Here is a 6,998-nt window from a genome sequence, read left to right as displayed (position 1 = left end):
ATATACTCAGGTAAGAAAACACTTGGTCTCCACGTGGTAGCCAGGAATTTTAGGCAAAAGTTATGGAATCTTTATGAAATGGAGCCTTGATAGGAGAAATACATCCCTGTGGGGACAGGCCTGGAGATTGTATAGCCTGGCCCCACTTCTTTTCTACCTATTTTGTGTGGGTTGACAAACTGTGACCACTTGGCTCTTTGACTGCCAAGAAGGCCTTGCCACCATGCTTTCCTTGAATGATGAGCTGTATCACCTCTGACTGGGTAATAAAAATAAATCTACTCTTCCCTGTTGTGTTTTGTCAGAGCAATGGAAAAGTAGCTAATACATTTGCCTAGCTACTTGATTTATTTCTTATAACTACCAGTGCTTTGACAATAAGAGGACAATGGTAAAAAGATAATAGGGAGAAAAAAATAAGGGTTTCAACAATACCAAGTATTTGACAATATTAGGCACATTTTCTAGTTAATAAGAAAAATGTATACAAATTAAATTTTTATGTCAAAATAGTTCAAAACTACAAAAATGTGAGGTAACATTTAAATTAGTGATGATAAGAACAGTCCCATTCTTAAAATGTTCTAAACAAATAATGTTAATGTACTAGAATGAAATAATTTAATTAAATGTAAGATACTAAGCAAATTTAAGTAACATTGTTATGTATAAGTAATGGATGAAACAAAAATTACAGTGAAAAATAACCCCGAGTCACAATGCATTCTTTACTAGGAATTAATTCAAATTATTTTCCTTCAGCAGCATATTAACAGACCAACTGTAACAATGAAATATATAAAAGAATATGAATTAATTTGTTCCTTTTTTCTTGTGGACTTTAAATATAGATCAAGATTCTTAGAAATTCACTTATGGACATTAAACTACGGAGAATCACTTTCTAAAAACAAGAAGAATGAAACAAGCCTATTTTGGTATGTACAAAATTTTTGTTGTCAAGGCAAGTAGGTTTATATTTCTAGTTGCATGGTAGACTGATACCCTGCTAGCCAATTAGTGGTGATTATAAAATAGTAATATTTATCAGGCAGGAAGGAAGCAATCATAAGAAATTATGAAGATTACCTTGATGACTAGGTACAAATTGAAGATAACACAGAGACCAAATTAAAACAATACAACAGCCATTTAACTAGTTTAACACAATAGTCTTCATCCTAATGATGTCTGAATCTTAGACCTAGATATGAATCCTACGCCCTGCAGTACTAGGGACTAAATTCTTTAAGATTTCTTTTTTCCTTGTCTTATTTATATTTCTTCATGCAATCTTTGGCAGCTTCATGTAATGTGCCTCATATTCCCAGCCCTCCATATTCCCACCTCATCTCTGTTACATCCCATTTCCATGAAAGAAAACAAAATAAAGTAAGTAAACTATCAAAAAACAAGAAGAAATCCAACAAACCCCAAATTAACTAAAACCACACCAGGAAACAGAAAAATTTCTTCTTCTTTCTCTCTCCTGAATCTCTGCACCTCTTCTTCTGTCCTGATGGCATTGGAGGCTTCAGTGTGTCATATGGTACACACCTTTGTCCCCTACAATTGACTGGGAATAGTTCATTGCAAACAGTCATTGGTATGGTTCAAGGCCTCTGGTTTTTGGTATACCATCCTTTTTGGTTCCTCACTGAAGCTCTTCTGGAGTATCTTCAAGATTTCTTACCTTGCAATTTTCTAACTTGTAACTTTGGGGGTTGGAAGGTGAAGGGTGGGCTAATATACAATAGAAGCTATTGAGAAAGGTTGACCTAAACCTAGATCCAGGAGTTATAGCTTGAGTGAAGTAGAAGTAACTCATAACCTGTTGTAGAAACATAACTAGCAGGGAAATGTTACACCCAGATGTACAGAATGGGGTTAATTATCATAGAACTATTTGCCTTTAATCCCAGCCCTCGGGAGTCAGAGGCAGTTGGATCTCTGTGAGTTCGAGGCCAGCCTGATCTACTGAGCTAGCTCCAGGACATGCTCCAAAGATACACAGCAAAACCTTGTCTTGAAAAAATAAATTATATTACTGAACCATTGACTTTTTAATTATCTACAACTGGTAGTCACATTAAAAGATACATTAATAATCAAGAAAGGACAGATTTATTTTAGCTTTATATTTCAGAAGTCTCCCTGTAAGGTCTCATGGCTCCATGTTATGAGCCATGGATGGAGCAAAGACTGACGAGGGAAGGAACAGAGCAGTCAGAAAGCACAAGGAGACTAGAGGAACTAGATCCTCTGGGATGGCTAATCGTGACTGTCCACTTGAGGTTCGGACCCTACTAAAAGACGCTGAACTGGGAGCAGGGACTGTGAGGACTTTCCCAGGAAAGATTAACTGTGGGGAGAAGCCACTCTCCAACACTGGATAGACACAATGACACCAAAGAAAATAATCAAAGCGTGCCTGCCTGCCTCCACTTCTTGCTAGTAAGTGCAACCATTCTTTCTACTAGTATTACTGTTGCTTCCATGCTTAGCTAAGACCAGACTCCAGCTTCTTTAGTCTTCATCTGCAAAATGAAGATTAGTAGCTCTCTTAGACTCTCTTAGGCCTTCAGCACTATAGTAACTCTGATGAGGAATCTAGATTTCAAACGAGACACCTGTCTGGGACTCAATCTTCCCAGAAGATTTTGTCTACTGTTAATTACTCAGCCTGTATCAAGTAAAAGAGTTCAGTAAATCCAATCTTATAGATATTCTATAAATTCTATTCTTTCAGAGACTGCTAATTAATGCACCCTCTGAGGCTGAACTCCCAATAACATGGGTTTTTTTGTTTTGTTTCATTTTGTTTTATTTTACTTTATTTTATTTGGTATCCAGATCCTACATTCCAATAGACCTTTGAACTGTGAATTTAGTGATGTACAAACTCATTAATGAATTAAAGGTTGACTGTCAAAATGCCTCACTTTGACGATCAAGTCTTTAACATATGAAACTTTAGGATTATTTATAGCAAAATATAAGAATATCCAATAACATCACTGAAAGAAATCTCGAATTGATGGTATAGATAAGTAACTGCATACACAAAAGACAAGTGTTCCTTGGAAGAACACAATTTGTAACTCAATGGTCAATATTTTTATCAGAAAGTTTTAGGAAAAAAATCCATTGTTGTTTAAAAATTGAAAAATAAAACACATATTACTTGTTTAGTGTATAGGTCATACACAAAATTGGAAGAAAGAATATGTCTTAGAGATTATAAGAAACAGAGTTAGGGAATCACAGGAAAACCCACAGAAATGGTTAGCCTGGGTCTTGCGAATTCACAGGGTCTGAATCAACAGCCAAGCACCCAGCATGGGACACAATCTAGGCCCTCTGCATATATGATAGTTGTGCAACTTGGTCAATAGTGGGACTCCTGGCAATGAGAGCAGGAGCTGTCCCTGATGCTTTGACTGCCTCTTATGAACCTGTTTCTCATGCTGGATTGTCTTGCCCAGCCTGAATACAGAGTGAAGGGCTTGGTCTTATGGCAGCTTGATATGTCATGCTTTGCTGAAGCCCATGGGAGGCCTGTCCTTTTGTAGGTGATTAAGGAGGAGAGCTGGACTGAGAAGGGTGGTATGGAAAAGAGGAGGAAGGGGTGGCTGTGGTTAGGATGTAAAACAAATAAATTATGTAGGTAAGTAAATGTAGCACTAAAAAAGTATGTATCTTGTAATGAGATGCTAATTTTTAAATAACATTATGAGCTAGGACATAGAAAATATAAGTGATTATTATAGTGATTGGGGAGAGTATAAAATTATCTATACATTTAATTAATAGATAGCAGATTCTTGGTATAAACTGGAGAAAATTGTTTGAATATAACTAAAGAGAGAATTGGTAAACTAGATGGCACAACAGATATAATTATATATGATATCAGGTGGTAAAACGAAGCTATGAAAACATGAAGCATAGAACAATAAATACATATCTGAGATAACTTTCCTAAGTTCCCTAATGAGAGCATGACAAATATGTACATGAATAAACAAATAATTAAAATTTTCTGTCCATAAAATATACCTCTATTAACAATGAAGAAAAGAAAGTCATTCAAGTGTCAGAGAATTCTTCTATGACAGGATAAAGAACATACACCATTTTTAAAAGTCCTACACTGCCAGAAGGAAATGATGGGTAATCCAATTATTGTTCAAAGGAAATATGGCATTTTGCAAATAGACATTAAATTCCACATTGGTAGATGTAAAGGCATTTATTCTGATTAAATAAAAATAATAAAAATAGAATAACAAGTTATAAAACCTTACCTTTCAAAAATAAATAAAAATAAAGAGCTCACTTATAATGAAAGCAAGGCACAATGGAAACTTTCAGAAATTACACATGACAGTGTAAAATCCTCAACCACTTGAAAATATGGCAAACCCTACACAGTCTAAAATATGCATAGTTTGTGTTGTCACATTTTTACTCATATTTATCCACACAAATGCAAACATTTGTGCTATTTGACATAGATCCTGAAGTTCTGGCTAGAGCAGCAATAAGCCAAAAAAAGGAGATCAGGGGGATTCAAATTGGTAAGAAAAAAAGTCATACTTTCACTATTTGCAGATGATATATTAGTATACATGAGTGACCCCGAAAACTCTACTAGAGAATTCCTACAGCTAATAAATACCTTGAGTTGCTATAAGATCAACTCAAAAAAATCAGTAGCCCTCCTATAAACAAATAATGAAGCTGAAAAAGAAATAATAGAAATATCACCTTTCACAATAACTACAAATAACATAAAACATAGCACTAACCAAAGAAGTAAAAGATCTGTTCAATAAGAACTTTAAGGCTTTGAAGAAAGAAATTAAAGAAGATACCAGAAAATGGAAACATCTCCCCTGCTCTTGGATCGGTAGGATCAACATAATAAAAATGACAATCCTACTGAAGGAAATCTATAGATTCAATGCAATCCCCATCAAAATCCCAACACAATTCTTCACTGACCTTGAAAGAACAATATTCAACTTTATATCAGAAAAAAACAGCATAGGCCAAACAATCTTGTACAATAAAAGAACTTCTGGAGGCATCACCATCCCTGAAATCAATAAAGAGTTACAGTTAAAAAAAAACAGCTTGGAATTGGCTTAAAAACAGAGGTTGACCAATGGAATCAAATCAAAGACCCAGATGTTAATTCATACACCTATGAACACCTGATTTTTGACAAAGAAGCTAAAATTATACAATGGAAAAAATAAAAGCATCTTCAGCAAATGTTGCTGTCATAACTAGATGTCAAGATGTAGAAGAATGAAAATAGACCCATATCTATCACCACGCTCAAAACTCAAATCCAAATGGATTAAAGACCTCAATATAAATTCAGCCACACTGAACCTAATAGATGAGAAAGTAGGAAGTAGCCTCCATTGCATGGGCACAGGAGACCACTTCTTAAATATAACCCCAGTAGCACACACACTGAGAGCAACAACAAATAAATTGGACATTTTGAAACTGAGAAGCATCTGTAAAGCAAAGGACACAGTCAATAAGATAAAAAGGCAGCCTACTGAATGGGAAAAGATCTTCACCAACCCCACATCAGACAGAGAACTGATCTCCAAAATATATAAAGAATTCAAAAAATAAGACATCAAAATTCCAGACAATCCAATTTTAAAAATTGAGTACAGAACTAAACAAACAGTTCTTGACAGAAGAATCTCAAATGGCCAAAAGACATTTAAGAAAATGTTCAACATCCTTAGGTATCAGGGAAATGCAAATCAAAGAACTCTGAGATACCATCTTACACCTGTCAGAATAGCTAAGATCATAAACACCAATGATAACTTATGCTAGAGAGAATGTGGAGTGAGCTGAATATTTCTCCACTGCTGGTGGGACTGCAAAATTGTACCAACACCCTACACAAATCAGTATGGCAGTTTCTCAGAAAATTGTGAATCAACCTACCTCAGGACCCAGCAATATCACTTTTGGGCATATACCCAAAAGATACCCAATCATACCACAAGGACATTTGTTCAACTATGTTCAAAGCAGCAGTATTTGCAATAGCTAGAACCTGGAAACAGCCTAGATGCCCCTCCACCAAAGAACAGATAAAGAAAATGTGGCATATTTACACATTAGATTATTACTCTCAGAAAAAAAAGACATCTTGAAATTTGCATGCAAATAAATGGAACTAGAAAAAAATCCATCCTGAGTGAGGTAACCTAGACCAAGAAAGATGAACATGATATGTACTCACTCATAAGTGGATACTAGCTGTAAAGCAATGGATACTGAGTCTATAGTTCTAATCCTAGAGAAGCTAAGTAACAAGGTGAAACCTAAGAAAAACGTATAGATCCACCTGGAAAGAGGAAATAGACAAGATTGCCTGACATCACTGGGAGCATGGTGGGAGGGAGAAAAGAGAGAGGAAGGGGAAGAGGAGTGGAGAAGGAGAGGAAGAAGGAGAACTTGAGGGAATGGGATAGTCGAGATGGAGGAAGGAGAGAGATGAGAGCAAGGAAAGAGATATTTTGATTGAGGGAGCCATTATGGGGCTAGCAAGAAACCTGGCGCTAGAAAAATTTCAAGGAATTCACAAGAATGACCATAACTAAGACCCTAAGCAATGGAGGAGAGGGTGCCCAAACTGGCCTTGTCCTGTAGTCAGACTGATTAATATCTTAAATATCACCGTAGAACCTAATCCAGCAACTGACAGAAACAGAGGCAGAGACTCACAGCAGAGCACTGGGCTAAGCTGCCAAAGTACAGTTAAATAGTAGGAGGAGTGAGAATATGAGCAAAGAGATCAAGATCATGACAGGCACTCCCACTGAAACAGTTTTCCTTAGCTAATGGGAGCTCCCCAACTCCAGCTGGACAGGGAAGGAATCAGCATAGGTCCCAACTAGTCCCTCTGAATGTGTCAGTTGTAGGGCTGGGGCAGACTGCAGGGCCACTGGCAG

Source organism: Microtus ochrogaster, linkage group LG3 (assembly GCF_000317375.1).
Source record: "Microtus ochrogaster isolate Prairie Vole_2 linkage group LG3, MicOch1.0, whole genome shotgun sequence".
NCBI lineage: Eukaryota > Metazoa > Chordata > Mammalia > Rodentia > Cricetidae > Microtus > Microtus ochrogaster.
Note: the sequence above shows the minus strand (reverse complement) of the source record.